Raw genomic sequence first — 24578 nt, 5'->3', positions numbered from 1 at the left:
TCCGCCCAGCAAGTACTGTATGTCTGGAATGTAGTTCCGGCTCTGCATTTGGCTTCAAAACAACTGTGTCTCGTAATATTACATTACTATTTCATAGCGTGGGGAATGCGCAAGCCATGTGTTGTCCACTGGAGCGTTTTGGAGTCATTTGATGGTGTATTTGATTAGTTTTGAAGGAGAGAGGGACCTGTACCGTTCACCTCCATTTCAGCGGGCAGCTCTGCCCCACCGATCTCAGAACAGCACACACTAACAATTAAAGGTAATGTACCTACTCATATGACTATAGGGATTATGGCAATAGGCAAATTTGCCAAAATGTTGAACTATCCCTTTAACATTGATTGAATTGTGATTTGTGAAAGTTACCGTTTCAAGGACAGTAAGACGCCGCACGACGTAGTTGGTGTCTGTGCCTCCTGAAGCCTCAGCCGAAATGGTCAGGGTGACGACAGTACCAGACACGGTGTTGAGAGGTGCTGTAAGGTTCACTGTCCGTTGGCACTGCCGTCAGTTTCCAGCATTAAACTGGACGGGAAAGTCGAGGGAAAACTTTGGTCATTGGTAGCTTGGATGCTGAAGGTTCCTCCTGTACCGTCATCACAGTGAAGGGAACTGAAAGTGGTGTTCCTGGAACTAAGACGCTGTCTGAATCAGGCTAAAAACAGAAGGAAACCAGTCACTATCAGTCGTATATAGTAAAAACTGTGGCAGTACAGTTTATCTCAAAAGTCGTATCATAAGTTTTTAGGTAGATGCATTTCACTTACAGAAGTAACAGCCACAGCAGATGCTCTGATGTTGGTGGAGGACTGCCTTTGAAAGTTTGCAGAGGACATTCTGGAGGAACCATTGTTGCTCTGCCCCTTCACAAGCACCACAAACTTCTCTGCTGGTATCCTGTCAAAGTGAGCCAAGAAGTCTCCTCCACCCTGAGCCTCCACGTTGCCATTAACCTCTCCGGACCCAGACGATTCAACCAGAATGACTTCTGTCACTGTGGCGGATTCACTCCCGGTCACTGTCACCATCAGGCTGCCATTAACACCTTCAGAAAAAGAGAATATCCATTGAAATATATAATAAACAGTCAATTACTTTAGTATATGACAAACTTCTGGCTCCTTTACCAGCTCTGGGACGATTGTCGTCGACATCAAAACCTCCGAACGGGCCCTGCGATTCCTCCAAAAAGTTAAACAGGAAATCAACAGGACTTTTGCCTGCAATTAAAAAAGTTACAATAAACCAGAGAGGCCAGATGTATGATCACCAGTAAATATTCATTACTTTTACCATTCCTTTGAAGCGTATTTCTCACTATCATTATTTTTGAAGACTAAAATTACAAAATTAAGCACAATCCTCCACAAAACAGCCGATTCAACACCGTTTCTTCTGCAGAAAGTAGTTTCAATGAAACCTGCTGAATGCTGTGCTGAGGTCTGTGGAGTAACCAGGTACTCGTGACACTGTCTCGAATGACATATTTAATGTTTGGAGAACCAAAAACTAAATTTCATTCACCTCCACTATGTAGGTTGCTATTTTGCTGCTAGTGCAACAGCTTTGGTCTCTGTTTACCTCCTCAAGTCTCGAGGGAACAATGATGGAAGGAAAGGTCATGACATCAGTGACAGCATGCGATCTTGTATTGGAGCCGGACTTCGGTGCCACTTCTACTGAGGTTAATGGGGCGGACGCTGCAAATCACACAATAACCCATCATTGTGTAATGCTTTTTCTAAATGTGTGGGTTCATTTTCCTTTTAAAATGTCTGTCAGCATCATGTAATGTGTGCTTTTTAATTTGGTGGTAGGATTTTTTCAATCAGAGTTGCAACAACAAAGATATGATGGGTTATAATGTAATTTGTCGTGCCCGCCTCATTGACTCCAAGAGAAGTGGCACCAAACTCCGGCTCCTATGCAAGATTCCAGCGCTGTCACTGAAGTCATGTCCTTTAGATTCCATTAGATTGTTATTATGTAAGTCCAATATCACAAATCACAATTTGCCTCTGAGGGCTTTACAGCACATGATATGACATCCCTCAGTCCTTTGGACCCTCACAGGGGATAATGAAAACTCCCAAAAGACCCTTTAACGGGGGGAAAAAAATGGTAGAAACCTCAGGAAGAGCAACTCAGGAGGGATCCCTCTTCCAGGATGGACATGAAATAGATGTCATACAGAACAGATCAACATAATACATTTGGTAAGGGATAGTTATACCTAAAGTAATCTTAAGAATTGATTATGTCATTCAACCTCATAATCGTGGAGTTCTCACCTACAACCTTCAGAATGTAGGGATTTGTTGACACCATTCGAATTTCCCACAGTCCAACTTGTTGTTTTAGCTGCAGAGTCTTGAAGTTTCCCACTGACTGGGATGCAGTGATCAGTGATCCTGTCGTGTTGGTGCTTTCCTGAGACACACCTAAAAGGAGAGCAATGGCATGTAATGAAGCACACTGGGTAAAAAGCCAAAAGTTAAGCATTTAACGTTTCAATTTGTTAGAGCAGCTGACCGTGAATTGTCAACCTCAGTGTAACGCTTAATATGACCACCAGATGGGGCCAAAGTCAGAAATTTCCACACAAAGTGGCTTTAAAGAACCTCTTCTACTCCTACAGTGATAACACCTTTAAAATATTTCATCTGCACAGAGTGATCACCTGAGTAGTCTCGCCACCAGACAATCAGAGATCTCCGCCTTCTGATAGTCTGGAGACACTCCTTTCTAAAGTGTGTTTAACACACCAGCGAAAACGGTCGGCAACAAAGCAACGCCTCTTGCATTTTTGAAAAGGACACGCCTTCCCCGAAATGTGCGTTCCCCCTTTTCTTGTCCGCAAAGAAACAAACACACAGAGAGCTTGAAAATGGATGCCAAGGGATTTAACTCCATTTTATCAAACATGTGCTCATCCGTGAAAAAAATATTGTTTCCAGCGGATGTCTTAGTTACAACATGATTGAGCTAACTGGAGTAGTTTCATGTCGTATCCGACAACGGGAGGCTTTTAACAGATGACGTCTGAAGTGACAAAAATCGGTGCCTGGAATTGGGCCTGACGGCTCCCGACCCTGTCCTCCTTGTTTCTTCTAAAGTGTCTTCTGTTGTCAATTCAGTATCTTAGGTTCGGCTGGCAGGTACTCAGAATAACACTGGAGATAGGCAGAATCTGGTGCAATCGAGTTTATTGTGTTCACAGGCAACAACACAGACAAACTCACGAGTCAGCCTCCGGAGGATGACTGAAAAACTGCTCTCAGCGCTCTGGCTTATATGCTGGTGGAGGTCGAGGAGATCTCCACCCATTTCTGTAGTCCTTCCCATTTTGATCCGTTTTTACTGGTGGCAGACTTTTGCCGTTATACTGGCTCAAGCTGGAATCTGCCACCAGTATTTTCGGAATAGCTCTCACTCTATTTTTTAAAATGGGAACTCACATGCTACAGTCCCTCGTGCTCCCATGTGATATGAATCATTACATGCACATTAAGTAATACAGTCATTTGAGTGTGTGTGTGACCTTTCCCGTGTAATATAAACTCTTAAATGCATTAGGCAGTACAATCAAGTGAGTGTGCTATCTCCATCACACAGCACGTGGTAATTTGTATGAGTGTCACTGTAAGTTCACAACATCATGTGAGTGTAGGTTACTACATTATATCATTACACAGTGTATGGTGGAGTATAGGAAGTTCTCTGTGAATTCATAATATCATGTGAGTGCATGTCATATGAGTGCAAGTGCTTATCATTACACAGAGCGTGATAGGTTATACATGTCAATAAGAGTTCACAACTGAGATGTCACTAAGAGTTCACACCGTTATATTGCATATTACACATGCTACAGTATTAGTTTTTGTAAAAGTCTACACACAAACATAGTTACATAGCTATTTCTATCTTATCCAACCTATATAGTCTAACACTTGATGAGGGTTTGACCTTTACACTACACATCCTAATGTTAGCTTTGCTGCTGCTGTTAGCTGTCCCTGTCAGCTGCAGCCACTGATGCTTTCTAGACATCGTGATTTCCGAAAACTGAATAAATACCATGTTGTAACTAAGATATCTGCTGGAAAAAAAAAAAAAATTCACGTACTGTTTATTGAGTTACTGGTTATTACAGACACCGCTAACGGCTAACATGGCTAACAGCTAACGGGTTAGCCTAGCTAATCTACGATAACCATGTTATTAATTACAAAACATGTACACAGAAATAGTAATGTTTGTTCAGTCATTGTGTTTGTAGACTTTACAAACATCAGATTAGTCTAAACGGTGATACAGAGATGTGAAAAATGTGAGATATATATATATATAGATATATATATATATATATATATATATATATAGCTAAACTAACTATAGCTAAAGTATTTCTAAACAACGAGGTGATTCCCTCTATAGTCTGGCCGGACGGATGAGTCATGGCCTTGTAAAAGATTATGTTTGATTCTTTTAGTTGGCGAGAATGTGTCGCCTCAAACGCGACAAACATTCATTAACTTTGACGGCGTTTTCTGCGAGCGGTGCAGGGCCATTTTGTACCGCTACACGTGTTTCTAGTGGGACTATGTTTACAAGCACAAGAGTTCAGCGAGCCACCGAAGGACCGCCCTGTGGATTTACTATTGGTTCTGCAACGTAGGGAGTTTTTTGAAACTCTGAAATTGTATCCGCCCATCTAAACACAAAATCAGGGAGAAAGTCATCAGTCTTTAGTTAAGCAAAGCGTCTAAAGGCTGACTTGTGAGTCTATCACCTGAGGGACTGATAAGAGTAAAGGTCACAGAGTTCCCAGTGATGTAAACTGTGAGGTTTTTCACCGACTCGTCAACGGTGAAGGTGAAATTTTCAGCCTTTCCTGGATTCCTGGCTGCCTGCAGAAGGGTCACCTAGGAGGTTAAATAAAACTGGTGTCACAACTGAATCGTAAATGAATTACGAATTTTGAAAACTCATAATGAACAGTGAGAGTGTTAATACCAGAGAGGAGCTGGATGTCTGTGTTATGATGCTGGTGGCTTCAAGGAGCTCACTCTTTGAGACTTCAATAGCCAGACCTCCTGAAGCCTGAGCCAGGTCTCTGTACAGCTGAGCATCTGATCTCGCCATTCGACTGATTGGTTGTTGTTGTTGGAGGCTATCATCACTCTGTCTGCGATGACGAAATCCCAGAACGGCAGTTATGATGAAGTTTACCTAAAAAGAAATGAGAAAGTTTGAATGAGAATTAAGCCCACTCATAAGGTCTTAAAGTCTAGGGTCTTTTAGGTTAAACCAAATCAGAAAAGTCTTCAGTATTCTTTTTTTTTATATAGTTCTTCCAAAACTTTTGTTTATGATGAAATACCATTCCCTTCAGTCTCAGCAATGTGTAATGCTATATAGCAAATGTTAGCATGCTAAACTATAATAGCAAACATGGTGAACATTACCTACTACTTATTCAGACATTAGTATTAGTGCCTAAGTACAGCCTCACTCATAGCCTCCTCAAGTTTTTACATCATGAGTTTTTATTTTTTCATTACATTACACACTCTTCTTACACTGTCATTTTTCACACCATTTGTTTGTTGTTACACGAATATGGGTAGCCGTTTGTAAAGTGGCTCACTCTAAAATTAACAGCAACATTTTGCCACATTAACTTCAAACAATCTTTAAAAAAGTGGTGTGAATTAAATAAACTAAACTAAATATTTGGCTAATATGCAAATGCACACTGCCGGTCGCCGGAAGTACCAAAATAAAAGCCCAGGTGGTCAGACTGTGTTTATAGCATCAAATAACAAACCAAACTAATCTGAGAAAGTGAACACTTGAACATACATCAGCATCATAAGAACTAGCTAAAATGACATAACCCATGTTTGGGGAAATTTTATTTGACGTGTGCTTTGAGTTTTTAGTGTCCCATCCTTGCTTGCCAACATGTCCTGCGATTTAGCTGAAAACACTGGCAGGGCTGTTTTGGCCCAATTCAGAATTTCAGGAGTGCATAGTTGGTGACAGCAACAGCGACGGTATCCACCACAGAGCCACCACAGCACTCCGTAACTTTGCTTTTTAACTCGCGTAGCATGTTCCTTATGTTAGCATGTAAGCTATATGAAACTAGCTAACGTTAGCTAGCTAGTTTTGAAAAATGAAACAAATGCGCTATCCTTGAAGTACACTGCTGCTAGTCGTAAATCTTTACTGGCTAGCTATCGTCAAGGAGGGGTGGGACACTAAAAACTCAAAGTACACGTCAAATAAAATTTCCCCAAACAAGGTTTCTGTCATTTTAGGTAGTTCTTATCACGCTGATGCTATGAACACAGTCTGACCACCTGGGCTTTTATTTTGGTACTGCCAGTGACCGTCAGTGTGCATTTGCATATTAGCTAAATATTTAGTTTCACCAAGCACATTTTGATTTAACATTTCACATTTAGCTTTAGATTTAACATTTATATTTATATATTTATATTCATATTTAACATTTACTCTACTAAAAAAGCCCACCCTGGATCCAGAGATGTTCGCCAACTGTAGACCAATATCTAATCTTCCCTTTATGTCAAAGATCCTTGAGAAAGTAGTCGCAGACCAGCTGTGTGATTTTCTCCATGATAATAATTTATTTGAGGAACTTCAGTCAGGATTTAGAGTGCATCATAGCACTGACACAGCACTAGCTAAAATTACAAATGACCTTCTGATTGCTTCAGACAAAGGACTTGTCTCTGTATTTGTTTTATTAGATCTTAGTGCAGCATTTGACACAATTGACCATCAAATTCTACTGCTGAGACTGGAACACTTAATTGGCCTAAAAGGTTCTGCACTGAGCTGGTTTAAATCTTATTTATCTGATTGTTTTCAGTTTGTTGACGTTCATAATGAATCATCCTGACGTACCGTAGTTTGTTTTGGAGTTCCGCAAGGTTCTGTGCTCGGACCAATCCTATTTACTCTATATATGCTTCCTTTAGGTAACATCATTAGAAATCACTCTATAAATTTCCATTGTTATGCGGATGATACTCAGTTGTATTTATCAATGAAGCCAGAAGAAAGTAATCAATTAACTAAACTCCATAACTGCCTCAAAGACATAAAAACTTGGATGAGCACCAATTTCCTGATGTTAAATTCAGACAAAACTGAAGTTATTGTTCTTGGCCCCAAACAACTCAGAGACTCTTTATCTGATGACATAGTTTCTCTAGATCGCATTGCTCTGGCCTCTAGCACTACCATAAGAAACCTCGGAGTAACATTTGATCAAGATTTGTCTTTTAATTCTCATTTAAAACAAACCTCACGGACTGCATTTTTTCATCTGCGTAATATTGTGAAAATTAGGCCTATCCTGACCTGAAAAGATGCAGAAAAATTGGTCCACGCTTTTGTTACCTCTAGGCTGGATTACTGTAACTCTCTATTATCACGTAGCTCTAGTAAGTCCTTAAAAACTCTCCAATTAATTCAGAATACAGCAGCACATGTACTAACAGGAACTAAGAAACGAGATCATATTTCTCCTGTTTTAGCTTCTCTGCACTGGCTTCCTGTAAAATCCAGAATTGAATTTAAAATCCTACTGTTAACTTATAAAGCTCTAAATGGTCAAGCTCCGTCATATCTTAGAGAGCTCATAGTGCCATATTATCCCACCAGAACACTGCGCTCTGTGAACGCAGGGTTACTCGTGGTCCCTAAAGTCTCCAAAAGTAGATCAGGAGCCAGAGCCTTCAGCTATCAGGCTCCTCTCCTGTGGAATCATCTTCCTGTTGCGGTCCGGGAGGCAGACACCATCTCCACATTTAAGACTAGACTTAAGACTTTTCTCTTTGATAAAGCTTAAAGTTAGGGCTGGCTCAGGCTTGCCCTGTACCAGCCCCTAGTTAGGCTGACTTAGGCCTAGTCTGCCGGAGGACCCCCCTATAATACACCGGGCACCTTCTCTCCTTCTCTCTCTCTCTCTCTCTCTCTCTCTCTCTGGTATTCTATTACTGCATCTTGCTAACTCGGCCATTCTGGATGTCACTAACTCGGCTTCTTCTCCGGAGCCTTTGTGCTCCACTGTCTCTCAGATTAACTCATATCGCAGCAGTGCCTGGACAGCGTGACGTGTGTGGTTGTGCTGCTGCCGTGGTCCTGCCAGATGCCTCCTGCTGCTGCTGCCATCATTAGTCATTAGTCATACTTCTACTGTTATTATACACATATGACTATTGTCACACATGTATACTGCCAGATATTAATACATACTTTCAACATATTGTACCACAGTAGCCAGAACTATAACTATAATATTATTACTTTCAATAATGTTGTTGTAAGCTACTGTCATTACCTGCATCTCTCTCTCTCTCTCTCTCTCTCTCTGTCTCATTGTGTCATACGGATTACTGTTAATTTGTTATGCTGATCTGTTCTGTACGACATCTATTGCACATCTGTCCGTCCTGGAAGAGGGATCCCTCCTCAGTTGCTCTTCCTGAGGTTTCTACCGTTTTTTTTCCCCGTTAAAGGGTTTTTTTGGGGGAGTTTTTCCTTATCCGTTGCGAGGGTCATAAGGACAGAGGGATGTCGTATGCTGTAAAGCCCTGTGAGGCAAATTGTGATTTGTGATATTGGGCTTTATAAATAAAATTGATTGATTGATAGATTGATTGATTTAGATTGAGATTTAGATTTAACATTTAGATTTAGATTTAGATTTAACAATTACATTTAACATTTTGATTTAGATGTAACATTTAATATTTAGGTTTAACTGTGACATTTTATTTGACATATTTCAAATATTGCTGTAAATGCTGTAAAAAGTGACAGCAAATTCACAGCACTTTTTTTAAGCTAAATGTGGCAGGAAGTTGCTGTTAATTTCAGTGTGAGCCACTTTACAAATGGCATCCCATACACGAAGCGTAGTACTCACCACCGTCTTGGTTTGCTCAATGAGTGCGATCACTGTGTTTCTCAGGTGTACATCTTTAGCAGCTGCATCAGTGAAGAGGAAGATCTCAGAACTGGGAGGAGCACTAGTTAATGCCAGCTGTATGAGGAAGAGAGGACAGCAATCATACGGTAGGTTTACCTTTACTTTATTTCCTATTTTCAAGTTTTGCAGACAGGTTATGTCTCAAAGGCATCACGGTACCTGAAGCCCAGAAAGACTCATTTCTGGAGCATCTCCTCCACCAGTTGCTGTTAGTGAATTAATAGCATTCCTGAAGACTTCTGGGTCTGTTGTCCTTGTCAGTGGCCCAAAATCTGATGTTCAGGTGGAGATGCATGCATTTGTGGAGTGCTTCATGATTTACAAACACTGTTATTTTTCTTATTGTATTGCTGGCATTTTATTTGAGCAGTGATAATATTCAACCAACTATACAGCACATGACAGCACAAAAAGTTCACTGCTTTATATCACTGAGTTACAGTTTAGCAGGCAAGAGGATGAAGAAAGAAAAATAATTTTTACTTCACTTCAGAGGGATAAAACATTAAGATCATACCTGGATCATTGAAAGGTACAAGAATGTAAACTGAGGGCTCGTCTTGTGTTCCCAATCTCCTGTCGATTATATCAGAAGTGACAGTCCTCACTGCTGCAATGTCATCACTCATGCTTCCTGTCGTGTCGATCATAAAACAAAGAGGTTTACCAGATCCTCTTGAGATTCCCATCATCCTGAGGGATGGAGAGAAAAGGAAGGAGACAAAGAGATTAGAGATAAAAACCCTTTGCAATCCTCCTCCTGACCATGCATATCTGAAACATGGAGAAAGGGTTTCATACTGGAGGAATGGTTTGTCACCAGCAGCCCCTCGAATGTCCTCCAGGAGCTCACTGGTTGCAGCAATTGCCACATTTGCAGCTTCCATGTGGAGGTGTCCATGGCTGGAGTCCAAAGTGTCTTTATTGATCCCTCCTATAGGTTCAATGTTACTTGTTCTATCAAGAAAACCTCCGTGGCTGCATTTTCCTGTAAAGCATTAGAAACAGAATGAGAACAAAATGTTTTATACATCTTTACATATCATTTCAGAGAATACCACACTGCTTTTTCAGGGACGAAACAGTTTTCTCTGGCACTGTGTTTTTTTTAGCCACACTAGAAACACGGCTCAAGTGATCACAACACTGGTCTGATGGTTGGTCCACCACTTTGGTGCAGATTAAAATATTTTAACCACTAATAGATGGACTGTAATACAATTTTGTACAGATGGTCATAGTGCCAATCACCAATGGCAGCAAAACATTTTCAGAGTTGTAAAGTGTCCCAAATTAATACTACATACTCATTCTAGCAGGTTTGATTGACAAAATGACAAATAAAGTGCACTCAAAACAGGCTGTATGTTGGGGTGCCCAGTAGGTCACCTGGTGGAGCAGTTGTCCCATGTACTGGGGCAATGCCGGTGCCACAACAACTACAGATATGATTCCAACCTGCAGCCCTATGCTGCATCCATATTTGCATATTTGAATAATATTAACTCTCTTTTAGCTCTGTTTTAGGTCTTCATCGACTCCAGCTTTTTGACGGAAGTGAAAGTGAACCGAAACAGTAAAGATGTGGGCCAGACAGCTTGAGAATGAGCTGAAACTCACAATAAAGTTCTGTGAAACCAAAGGGAGCTGCAGATTTTGGACATGATTTACACACGATGGTATTATTTTTGAGTATTTAAGCAACAAACCTGACAAATATGAATTTAAAGTTTATATAGTTACTTAGGTAAGCAGGTAGGAAGGCTACCTTTTGGTTTGGAGGAAAAAAAAGGCACAAAATTAAAGTATCCTGAAGTAATTATCCTTTCCCGTAGGATATCCTCCAAAATGTTGTCTGTGCAGTCGTCTCCATTACAGTTGCGACAGGTTGCTCTGCTTTCAGCTGTGGGAAAGAAAATTTTGTCAGTCTTTTGTCTTGTGAAATGATCTCTGTAATCGCATTGCAACATAACATTTCCTCATCTCTATTTCTTTTGTTTCGGTGACACGGCCACTCACACACTGACACAACATCATTTCTTTACCTGCTATGTTGCCAACGCTGGTGTCTGATCTGATCAGATTGGAGTTTGGGAGTTTGTTTCCCATCTCCACCCAGTTGCTATGACTGTAGAAATCCTATTATATAAAAACAACAACAAGCAGAGCATCTGTTATCTAGCGTATAGTATATTATTATCAAGATCTCTTTTCAGTAAGTCATATTAATGCTCCCTTTAACAGGTTGTTGTTGTGAAATTAAATAAATGTCAGTGCACACAATTTGGGCCTACGGAAAGAAACTGTTGTGCCGCTTGCTGAACTTGAGGGTTAGTTTTGAAGTGTGACACTGAAGAAACAAAACTGTGATGTAAACAGAAGGAATGATAGAAGGAAGGCTACCTGCAGAGGGTGTAAGATTTGTCCCAGTTTTTCTCTGGTAGCCTCAAAGTTCTGTTCCCTGTTGCTGGCCTTCACAGCTGCCAATCCTTCTGTGATGATTTTCCTTCCCTCCAAAATTTGTTCATCGTCCATGTGATACCGTGCTAGGAAGAATAAAAAATAGTCTACTCGTTTATTCTTTGTTTGGATCAGTTGGATGGTTTGGAGGAAGCTCTTGGATGGCGCTTCACAGGCAGCAGCAACAGCATCAACAGTCAGAGACTGTGGACACAAACACACACAAAATGAATAACACTAATAATAAAGCCACTGGTCATTTAACGTAAAAAGTCAATATAAAGTGGTTGACATTAATCCTTACAGGAAAAGTGAAGTCTCTGCCCTCAGCCAGGGCCAGAGCACGACATGTCTGCGCAGTGGTACTTAAGATTGCTCTCTTAGTGATCTCCTGATGACTCAGAGATTCTCCACTGGATAACCCAAACCCAGAAGCTCCAGTCTGCAGAAGCAGGAAACACAACGCAGCCAACCCAAACATCACTGCGCAACCTGTCAGAGAGACTAACACAACACAATAGCTTATTAGCTCAGGGTGTCCAAACATTTTTGAATGGGAGCCAGCTTAGATAATGGGAACATACATGGGGGCCAGCCACTTCTCACATCAGATGGATTAATTAAAAAAGAAATCACAAACAAATGAGACAAGCACAACTGGTCCATACTTCAGTTTTTCAAAAAATATGTCAAGTCAAGGGCCGTTTAAAATTGGCCCCCGGGCCAGACTATAGACATGCCTGATATTAGCCATTAGTCTGTGGTCCATAAAGTCGACTACTGCAGTAAAATATAGTAGGAATCGCCTTTCATCCCAAAAGGATGATCCCTGAAGATTTTGCTGTCCTTTGATCTAGAACCACAGTCAGATTAAAATTTAAGATAAACTTTACTGACTGCACACAAAGTTGCTACGAAAACATGTTTAGATTTTTGGTTATAAAATCAACCACCTAGAGTGGGCAAACCTCTGAATAGAGCAGGATGTAACACAATAAACACAAAATTTTACTGCAAAGGGATTTCTTTCCAGCACTTGAAAAGTCACAGAGGGTCACACATTATACAACAGTTCATTCCTTTACATCAACACAAAAGAAGAATAACAATTGTGGGCGGTTTGGTGTTTGGTTAATGGAATTAAAGTTATTATTTTATAAACATTACAAACATTTATTAATATAGTACAAATTCTTTCATCCTCAAAATTCAAGACATGGAAACAAAACACTAAAACAGTAACTTAACTGTTCTGGTACTGATTAATAAAAACATTTTTTTCCTAAATGATTTTCCTGTGTGATGTAGTCACAACACAGTGTCAATGGTTCATATAAAAATCTAAAAACATAAACATATGACATGTTTAATATGATCATACTGTACCTTAGGTCTTGATGTGAACTTGTAAATTTCACTTTTCTGTAGCTACTTGCTTACGACTTGATTTATAAATCTTCACATTCAGGGAGGAGTCATTACTGTTCTGGACTGGTTTGACTTGTTGCTTTGGCCTGATATCATGCGTATGATTTGGTTGTTGAAATAGCATGATGATGCAAACAGGATACTGCTACTGTACTTACAGTTGACATAAAAGAAGGAAACAACAGAGCTTTCTGTTGTGACTGTTTGAATTCACAGTACCTGACAGCAGATGACTGTATGTGCTACAGTACAATAAGGACCAGTAAGGATCATTACTCCCATTTTACTGAAAACTCATGAATCCTTACAACTGAAAACACTTAAAACATGGTCTTATTTAAATGTAAAGAAAAATGGCTTCTGTTCCGCGTTCTGTTCATAAAGGAAACATCATCAGTGCATGAATCATGAGTACATTGTTGTAAAACCTTGTGGTACAGGACAGGGCCGCGCTGCCCGTAGGGCAGGTTAGGCAAATGCTATCCACCTCATTTTCAAACACGGAAGTAAATAGTGATCAACTTAGGTTTTTTTGTGCGTGACTTCCGGTCAGCCGCTTTCCCTCATGCTTTCCCTTACTGAAGCTAACGGTGCAAGCTAATTTTTTTCAGTTTTCAGTTGTTTATGTTAGTCAATCAGTTAGTTAGTCTCTGTATTTTATATAGATAACTGTGCCCACGTTTCCGTTATAACGGAGATTTATTCCCTCTAAACGCGAATAAATCGCACGTCAATCAAAAACTATGAACCAAAAAAGCACAATCTATCCCGAGTGAGACAAACTGCTTGATCTCCAGTGTACCAGCAGAGAACCTGCAGAACCGAATCAGCGAAAAAACACACCGGGCTACACAGCCTCTCTACCTGAGCAGCTGAAGCTGCGGCTCGCACCGTCGACACACAGACACACAGACACACAGACGGTGCTTCTGCATGCCAACCAAACGTGTGCACAACTGTGAGAAATAAATATGTGAGGTATACGCTGCTTTTCTAACTTTTTTCCCCTTTTCTTTCTTTCTGTCAGCGACATATACTCCTAACACAGGACGGGTTGTTTTAACTGACTGAGTTGATTATTAAGCCATAGTGAATCGCGGATCGGCTCTGATAGCACCCGAAACAGCATGTACGCATCAACCATCCAGCCGTTACAACATGATTGAGCTAGCAAAGCAGTTTTGTGTTGCTATGTGTGGTATTTATTCAGTTATGGGAAATCACTATGTCTAGAAAGCATCAGTGGCTGCAGCTGGCAGGGACAGCTAACACCAGCAGCAAAGCTCACACCAGGACGTCATCCGTTAAAAGCCTCCCGTTGTCGGATATGACATGAAACTACCCCAGTTAGCTCAATCATGTTGTAACTAAGACATCCGCTGGAAAAAATATTTTTTTCACGGACCACTTTGTGAGTTTAGTGAGTTATTACAGACACCGCTAACGGCTAACAGCTAACGGTTAGCCCAGCTAATCTACGAGAACCATGTTATTAATTACACACAGAAATAGTAATGTTTGTTCAGTCATTGTGTTTATAGACTTTACAAACATCAAATTAGTCTAAACGGTGATATAGTGACGTGAAGAATGTTTTATATATATATATATATATATACACACAGTACAGGCCAAAAGTTTGGACACACCTTCTCATTCAATGCGTTTTCTTTATTTTCATGACTATTTACATTGTAGATTCTCACTGAAGGCATCAAAACTATGAATGAACACGTGGAGTTATGTACTTAACAAAAAAAGGTGAAATAACTGAAAACATGTTTTATATTCTAGTTTCTTCAAAATAGCCACCCTTTGCTCTGATTACTGCTTTGCACACTCTTGGCATTCTCTCCATGAGCTTCAAGAGGTAGTCACCTGAAATGGTTTCCACTTCACAGGTGTGCCTTATCAGGGTTAATTAGTGGAATTTCTTGCTTTATCAATGGGGTTGGGACCATCAGTTGTGTTATGCAGAAGTCAGGTTAATACACAGCCGACAGCCCTATTGGACAACTGTTAAAATTCATATTATGGCAAGAACCAATCAGCTAACTAAAGAAAAACGAGTGGCCATCATTACTTTAAGAAATGAAGGTCAGTCCGTCCGGAAAATTGCAAAAACTTTAAATGTGTCCCCAAGTGGAGTCGCAAAAACCATCAAGCGCTACAACGAAACTGGCACACATGAGGACCGACCCAGGAAAGGAAGACCAAGAGTCACCTCTGCTTCTGAGGATAAGTTCATCTGAGTCACCAGCCTTAGAAATCGCAAGTTAACAGCAGCTCAGATCAGAGACCAGATGAATGCCACACAGAGTTCTAGCAGCAGACCCATCTCTAGAACAACTGTTAAGAGGAGACTGCACGAATCAGGCCTTCATGGTCAAATAGCTGCTAGGAAACCACTGCTAAGGAGAGGCAACAAGCAGAAGAGATTTGTTTGGGCCAAGAAACACAAGGAATGGACATTAGACCAGTGGAAATCTGTGCTTTGGTCTGATGAGTCCAAATTTGAGATCTTTGGTTCCAACCGCCGTGTCTTTGTGAGACGCAGAAAAGGTGAACGGATGGATTCCACATGCCTGGTTCCCACTGTGAAGCATGGAGGGGGAGGAGGTGTGATGGTGTGGGGGTGTTTTGCTGGTGACACTGTTGGGGATTTATTCAAAATTGAAGGCACACTGAACCAGCATGGCTACCACAGCATCCTGCAGCGACATGCCATCCCATCCGGTTTGCGTTTAGTTGGACGATCATTTATTTTTCAACAGGACAATGACCCCAAACATACCTCCAGGCTGTGTAAGGGCTATTTGACCAAGAAGGAGAGTGATGGAGTGCTGCGGCAGATGACCTGGCCTCCACAGTCACTGGACCTGAACCCAATCGAGATGGTTTGGGGTGAGCTGGACCGCAGAGTGAAGGCAAAGGGGCCAACAAGTGCTAAACGCCTCTGGGAACTCCTTCAAGACTGTTGGAAAACCATTTCAGGTGACTACCTCTTGAAGCTCATGGAGAGAATGCCAAGAGTGTGCAAAGCAGTAATCAGAGCAAAGGGTGGCTATTTTGAAGAAACTAGAATATAAAACATGTTTTCAGTTATTTCACCTTTTTTGTTAAGTACATAACTCCACATGTGTTCATTCATAGTTTTGATGCCTTCAGTGAGAATCTACAATGTAAATAGTCATGAAAATAAAGAAAACGCATTGAATGAGAAGGTGTGTCCAAACTTTTGGCCTGTACTGTATACATATATATATATATATATATATATAGCTAAACTCAGCAAGGCAGCAAATATCTTGCCTAGGGCGCCAAATTGGTCAGGCACAGCCGTGGCACAGGACGTTTTGTAAATCATGAGACACGCTGCATTGGCAATGACAGACAATTCCTGCTTGTCACATACATCACATGATGATACATACTTTGGTAACATTTAGTTCATTACTACACTCACTTCCATTTTAGTTATGTAAAAAAAACTTTTAAGTTAAAACTCATGTGTGGTCTCCCCATCATGTCCAGCCTTGAGCCGGGTTTTGAAATGATGCACCTGGACACATCAACAGTGATGTTACCTGGGGCCATTGGGTATTTCAGGTCTTAAGACAATCAGACATCCTTGTAGAAGCGACCCAGCTGAGACTGATCAAGGATCGGCTTGTATCCAGGTAGCGCTATGCATGGTTGCATGGTTCTTCTTTACTAATCCACAGCAATCTTAAAGCAACTTCTGCTTTCTCTGTGGCCAACCTGATGGCCCTTCGCCTTCTGGCCCCAGTGACGCCCAGCATGATGGAGGCCCTGCAGAGGGACTGGCATGCAAACCCTCTGCATCCCACCTCAGTGGGCTCACACCTTGCTTGCCACTCATTGCTTTGGCATTCTTCCACAAGCTCAACGTACTTTCCTCTCTTCTTCTCATTGGGCTCCTCAGTGTGGTGCTCCCATAACCAGTTTCGCAAATACCGCCATCTTGGACATCGCGCAATGCATTGTGGGTATGCACCGATGCACCATCAGCCGCAATGGACACAAAAGATCACTTTAGTAATATGACTGTTTGTCAATTATTTATCAGAACGCGATATTGTAGTGTCAAATGCATTAAAAAAAGATTTAGTTGCCCGTTGCCATGCAGCATGTTTGTTAAATCTTCAACCAAAGGCTACAGCGGAAGAATATAAAAAAAGAAACTGCGAACCAGTGGCTGTCCAAATTAATTTTAGATGGGGGCATAATCTGCCTACCTGATCCCGATATCCTCCGAGATGGTTGGGAAGACAGCCCATCAAGTTATCCACATCTGTTACAGCGTGGCATAGAAACATACTTTAACAAAAGTAAGTAATCAATGAGAATATGTTTCCTAATCTTTTTTTTAATACTTGTTAGCGGTCTTGTTCATCTGCTCTGGCAATTTGCATGACATGTAGGCTACTATTAGGCTATACATTTTACTCCTTTGCCATGTATACATTTAGTAATGATGCCAACTAAATAGGCCTATGTGTTTTCTCCTATAGAAAACCGAGCAATTGACATTTTAACTGGTGGTGCCGAGGCTTTGAGGGATGGAAAGTCCCTTCACATGTCAGACCATGTCCATAATGTGCAATATCATGGCATTGGTGAAAACATGCCATATTGTTTCCTGAGAGCCACAGTGATCAGAGAAACCAACACCTCTCTGGCACCCTATAAATGCTGGTTGATTGTAAGGCAAAAGCATTGTTGGTGGATGCCTTCTGCTCCTGTCCTGCAGGGTAAGCCTATATTGATTTGACAAACAATATCATGTTCATTTCAAGAAAATATCATTCTTATTAAAATCACATTTTCAATTTTTTATTTGCATTTTGAAAGAAAACAAGAAAAGCCTGCACACTGATCAGAAAAATGGAATGTCCACTCCAAAGGTAAATGGATGTAAAAGTTCCATAATGGTCCATCAAAAATATAAAAATACCAAAATGCTACCAATAGTGAAAAAACAATAGAAACAGAAGAAAACTGAACAGAAATGTTTTGGCTACACAGCCATCTGTTTCTTTTGTTTTTTTCACTATTGGTAGCACCTGTTCTATTTTTATATTTTTGATGGACCATTAAATATGGAACTTTTACATCGGTTTACCTTTGGAGTGGAGTGGACATTCCATTTTTTTGATCAGTGTGCAGGCTTTTCCTGTTTTCTTCTTGACATTTTGGCCTACGCACCTGATGCGAGTTTTTTCCTTGGACTTGTTTGCTGTTTTGACCAACACGCTCACCCATTGTTTTTCTCATGTTCTTTCATAATACAAAGGTTACGTGGCACATGCAAGCATGTGGCATCCCTTTGCCATACGGTGATCGAGAGAGTGGTGAGGGGGGAAAACACAACGGTGACTCAACAGAGGCAAAAGTGGCATGCGCCATCCAAAAAGCCACACAGTGCAGAGTTCCTTGAAGACATCCATATTCAGAAAGTTAAAGGTGATGTTTTGTGTACATTTAATAATTGAATTTGTCAATTATTTGGTGTAACTGGCTGTCCTTTTCTGTGATTTATGATATTCTGTTATTCCCTTCTATGGATGTGACATGCTGCTACAAATGTATGCTAATAACTGACTGTATTACAAACCCAAACATTATGTAGTAAGTCCATTTCATGTTACTGTCCACTGAGCTACAAGTCTCCTGTCTTGTTTTTACTCTCTTGCATCTGTGAAGCCACAAAGTCCTATTCACCTCAGCCTGCCAAATCATGTCACCTAAGACCAGTTTTTAATTTGTACTCATTTGTACTTATACTTTCAGGAAACTGTCATTGAGGAGAAAGTGTGTCATACCCAGAGGTTCCAGTTTGACCCTCGAGCTCTACGTCACAGAACCAAAAAATCCATCTATGACATGGACCTTCAGGGGCTCCGAGAAGCTACAAATGGAAGTGCTGGGATTCTCATGTTCCTGCCAGCTGCCCCTGATCCAGCACATGCATTACCTGACATGAGGGACTCTGGTGTAGTACAATGGGAGGAGGCCCTTGAAGATCCGCTACAGCAAGTGAATGTTGCACTGCCCCCCACACTCCCATCCCTAGCAGCTACACACTGCTCTTCCAAAGATCAGTTCTTTGAGGCAGCTGTACAGCAGTTGGACCAAGATGATGTTTCAGCCGTGTGTCAGCACACAATAGACCAGAGTAATTCAGATGGATGGCATGACTACAGAGTAGGGCGTGTTACAGCGTGCAAAGCACATAAAGTGTTTAAAAAAGTGAACCATGTAGTAGTAAACAGTAGGAATACTGCTTTGCTGAAAGAAATTATGAACTATGTGCCACCAGCTCACTCACCAGCTATCCATTGGGGCAATTATAATGAAAAATATGCTGTGCACAACTTTGAGAAGCTGAACTGACGTAAGCACAAGGGCATGAAAACAACCCCCTGTGGACTTATTCTGTACGGCCAGCTGCCCATAATGGCTGCATCACCAGATGCACTTGTAACTTGCAAGTGTTGTGGCACTCGTCCCCTTGAGGTGAAGAACCCCTTCAAGCATCGAGCTCTCAGTATCCCTAAGTTTGCTGAACAACCAGATTCTTGCCTTCATATCACACCAACAGGTTTGGTCCAGTGGTTTCTTCTATAGCTACAATGAAATGATTGAATATAGAATTTCCAAAAAAATAAAATGTTTAACTCATTCTGTGGGAAGTAGCATCACTTAAGAGTTGATTAGAATGAACTTGCTTATATTGCCATATTGTCTATCAAATGGGTGTCATATAAAAAAAAAGACTATAAATTGAAATATTGCTGTTCCCTACAAACAGGTGAAATAAAGCTGAAGGCAACACATCCCTACTACTCCAAGTTCAACTACAGATGCTGGTCACCGATGCAGATGTGGGGTACTTCTTTCTTCAAACTGCTTCCCCATGCAACAGATAGTACACAGAGGAAATCAGCTTCGACCCCTTGCTAGTGGAGGAGATAATTGCAAAGTCAACAATTTTCTTCCAGTCTGTGATTCAACCAGAGTTACTGGAAGGGATGTTGAAGAGCTCAATGGAGAAAGGTGAGGAAAGGGGAACAGCCGGTTCATCTGGTCCAGAGGCTCTCCAGAGTGCCACAAGCGATGAGCTGCCACCACCCAGTGCAGGAAACGTGGTTACACCATCCAGTGCAGGAAACGTGGTTACACCATCCAGTGCAGGAAATGTGGTTACACCCACCTCATCAGTTGTGGAGTGTCCTTGTGTTGTGTGCACAAGGGAATGTGTGGGTGACTCACACACAATGGAAGAAATGAGTATTTATTGTTACTCTTGCAAGGAGTGGTTACATTGGACATGTGTTGGGTTAAGTGGTCAGGAGGCCTTCCTCCAAAAGAAGGTGACCAATTGGTTTTGTGCAAAAATGTGAACTGTTTAAACATTAATTCAAGTATGATATGTGGCACCCCTGGACTGGTGTCATGGCACCCACTTTGAGAAACCCTGGTTAAGTGCACTGAAATATAGACGTGAACATTCCTCCAGCCTATGCGTACTGTGTACTGTTTAATGCACTAATATACAGCACTTGAAGAAAAAGTACACAAAATTCCTGTTTTGTTTTGTTACAGTATTGACAGTGGTGGAGTAAGTACTCAATCCAGTAATTGTGTCAAAGTATAGATACTCTTAGGGAAATATTACCCAACTACAAGTTCAAGGTACAAGGTTGCTTAGTCAAATTTGTACTCAAGTCCAATATCTCAGTGACACTTCAGTGGAATTATAGGTGGCTGTAAATTGATAAGTGCTGCCACAACAAAAACAATGTCATCAAAAATATCGAACATGTCTAATGGGAGTTCAGATTTCATGATGTCAAAATCCTTAATCCTGCCAATAACATGTTCAGTGTGAATTCGAGCATTAGCAACTTGTTTGGTTCTCCTGTCGTCAGCATCTGAAAACTGCTTTTTGGATTTCAAGAATGGAGGGATTACAAGGCTCACTCCTTTGTCTAGAAGTAGCTCTTGGATGTTGAACCCTCTGTCTGCATGCAGGATATCACCCCTTTCTACCATGTCAATGATACCTGACCTCTTGACAATTTCCTTGTCACTCATGCATCCCCCTGCAGATTTTGATACAAAAGACACCGTTCCTGCTGGTGTACATGCCACCAAAACCTTAGCAGTAGGTCTTCCCTTGTACTGTGAGTATATCTGGCTATTGGCTTTTGCCAGTGAAGGCCTCTGTATGGGTATCTCAGTGCAGTCTATGATGGCATGCACATACTTGTACTTTTTGAAGCACTCAGGGTAGTACAGGTGTATCTGCTCTTGTGTAGGCCAATAGAGAAGCGGCTGTAATTCTTTTGCGAGCAGAGCCAGCCATGTAGAAATAATCTGAGATACAACACTGGCGCAGATTTTAAAAAGATAGGCAAGAAACTTCAGAGACAAATTGAGCTTCAATTTCATCAAAGTTAACAAAAGTTCATTCTCATGGGACAATTTTCTCTGCGGCCCTATCTGTTACCTCTTTACTTTTTGAGACTGCGCACCTTTGAAATAATGTATTGAGGGCAGTTTTGACCGCACCTCATTAAACATCCACTGGAAGATGGCGTAGTTTTCTACACCTGTGTGCAGACGCATCAATTCATCTGAATGCTTGATGGCAGAAATATCATAAAGTACTGGGAATGACTGTTTCTCATGTGATAACATTCTCTCAAAGTCATCTCTCTCATGCAACAGTTCTTCCTGAATGTCTCTGTCAGATAAGATTCCATCTCTCTCCTGCACAACATGCTTTGATTTCATCTGGCACTTTTTACAAACACAGGAACATGTGCAGGCACTTGCTTTCTTAAAACAGTAATTGTGCTGCTCCCGCAGGTCAGAGGTGTTGTATGATGATGATTTGTATGGTGACTGGGATGTTAATGGCTGTGAAGCATACTCAAACCAAACACTTGGTACAGTATCATGATGATCATTGTAGCTGTGGTCACCTGACACTGGGCTGACTGGAGTTTGACTGGTGGCTTCCTCACTGGGTCCTGGGGACTGACTGAAAGCTTCATCCTCGAGGCCTGTTCTTCTCTTTTTTGTGGGAACATCCTCAGCACTCTTTCTCTTCACCTTTACAATCAGAAAGACTTTATTATGACACCTTAAAAATACTTCACGATAAAAACATTGCAAAGGGTCAAATTCATTTTCCTTGGACCCTCATACTAACAGGTCAATATAAAACAGAAACAACATATGACAAAATAACTATAAGAATGCATTAACAACACGTTAATAAAAAGTAGAGATAGCCTACGGTCTGCTTAGATTTAAAACCTACCTTACCATGCCTTGTAGTCAGATATGTGCTTTCATCATTATCCGGAGACCAGCTGCTAATGATTCTTTGAATCTCAATGTTGTCACAGTGGCTATCCTTATCTGAATACCCCCTCACGTACAGGGATGGATGGGGCTGTATTCCAATTGGTTTGCCCAGTACAAAATGATTGCTGCAGATTCTGGTGTGATCAGTGATCTTCGGGAGGTCTTTTCTGTTGATGAGCTTCACCCACAGAGGTCGCCATTTGGGAGGGCATAAGTGGAACTTGAGCTCAGGAACATGATCTTTGATTATCCACCTAAAATATCACAATACATATTTAATGTACACAAATAGCATAGTTTAGCTCATGTCTAAATCTGGTAAACATTCAAATAACCTCCATTTTACGATATGAGACTCAAGTAATGACATTAAAACATGAATGTATACCAATAAATTAACAACTAACTGAAATTATGTGTGTACTCAAACATAGCATGTTTTAATCGTTCAGTTTAGTAAAATATGTGTCAACATGAGGAGGCATATTAACACATCTATTTTTATTGAGATTGGGATTACATTACTGAGTTGTGTTTTTATTGTAATACAGATTATGAACTTCTTACATGTTGACCCTGAAAAATACTCCCATATTATGATTAAAAAAACAAAATAAAACGAATACACCTAATTATTATATACTATTCATTTCAGTTTTGTTTTGCAGAAATGGAACAGTGCAGTCTGCATGCAAGACTGCACTGAAATAGCAAACAAATGGATGGATGGAGCTGGAGGGTTTTATTTGCATATTCAGATTAACAGTACAGTTGCAGTTTTCAAAGAAACAAAAAGGATAACACAAAAGCCCTTGGTTTTTTTCCACTGTGCTCCCGTGAACCCAATTCATACGCACAGACAGACAGAGCATACATTATTTACAACTATTTACGGTACATGTATTTACTGTAATCTGAGTGAAACTACTGGTAAACTGATTGAATTATTAATATAACGATAATAGCAATAATAAATGTAAACGAGTCAAAATAAAAACTAGTGAAACATGTTCGTTTGTTTGAACACATCCACCCAGGAAATAGGAAGTTACTTAAAGTTGAGAACATTTAACAATAATTCTATGGACATATGCATTTGAACTTACTTGGATTTATATCGGTGATCATTGCTACACCCGTACACAGCACATCGATTGGATCCACCCGTGGTTAGCGATACAAACGACAACGTTATTCCAAATAACAGGGAGACTCCATTGTCTACACACGTTGTGGTGGACGCTTTCAATCCCAGAGTGCTTTGGTGCATACCCACAATGCGTTGCGCAATGTCCAAGATGGCAGTATTTGCGTAACGGGTTATGAAACAGTGAGTTTCAAGAGAACGACCAACAGTCACCAACACAGAATGGCAACCGTTTCTGGGAACTTCCCCAGGTCATCTTTCCACTCCACTGGGCGGAGGTGCTTTCAGATGCTAATCTCACTGCAGGTGGTGTCCTCTATGGCCTTCGGGGCTTGGTCATGGTGCTTGTGACAGCATCCCTTTCCCAGGGCTTTTGATCAGCAGCTGAGGATGTGCTCCAGGGTCCCTATCTTCTGACAGGGCAGAGTGGTGACTCCACCTTCTCCGAGCAAAGCATGTTAGATGTCATACACAGTCTGAATTAAGAATCTTATAATATTTTACTATTCCTTGACTGACGCTCACACCTCATCTTAGGTCCTTCCCCTACACTTTGTCATAGCTAGGTGTTGTGCTGCTACCCAGGCAAGTTCTTCCACCAGATACAATGCCTAAGGTCCTGTGCTGTAGCTGTCAACTCAAAATACACGTCAAATAAAATTTTGCCAAACATGGTTTCTGTCATTTTAGGTAGTTCTTATCATGCTGATGTATGTTCAAGTGTTCATTTTCTCCGATTAGTTTGGTTTTAATTCGTTATTTGATGCTATAAAGACAGTCTGACCATCCGGGCTTTTCTTTTGGTACTTCTGCTGACCGGCAGTGTGCATTTGCATATTAGCCAAATATATATTCAGTTTCACCAAGCACATTTAGATTTACTTTTAGATTTAACATTTAATATTTGGTTTTAGATTTAACATTTAGGTTTAACATTTAATATTTAGATTTAACTGTGACATTATTTTTTAAAATATTTCAAATATTGCTGTAAATGTGGTAAAAAGTGACTTTAAAAAATTCACACCACTTTTTTAAACGTTGTTTGAAGCTGTATGTGGCAAAAATGTTGCTGTAAATTTCAGTGTGAGCCACTTTACAAAC

General features: G+C 40.7%; 1 long non-coding RNA gene and 1 pseudogene across 1 annotated transcript; one reads left to right on the top strand and one right to left on the bottom strand.

Annotated features, from left to right (window-relative positions):
- LOC125898307 (von Willebrand factor A domain-containing protein 7-like) overlaps window positions 1–24531 on the bottom strand; it is a 67896-nt pseudogene extending 43365 nt beyond the window's left edge.
- On the top strand, window positions 16305–21021 carry LOC125898330 (uncharacterized). The gene is made up of 3 exons (XR_007450617.1): window positions 16305–17700; window positions 18243–19550; window positions 19761–21021. It is a non-coding gene; the product is annotated as an uncharacterized LOC125898330 (long non-coding RNA).
- Window positions 24532–24578: the final 47 nt, after the last annotated feature.

Source organism: Epinephelus fuscoguttatus, linkage group LG12, assembly GCF_011397635.1.
Source record: "Epinephelus fuscoguttatus linkage group LG12, E.fuscoguttatus.final_Chr_v1".
Taxonomy (NCBI): domain Eukaryota; kingdom Metazoa; phylum Chordata; class Actinopteri; order Perciformes; family Serranidae; genus Epinephelus; species Epinephelus fuscoguttatus.
The sequence above is the reverse complement of the archived record's forward strand: the minus strand, read 5'-3'. Positions and strand labels throughout refer to the sequence as shown.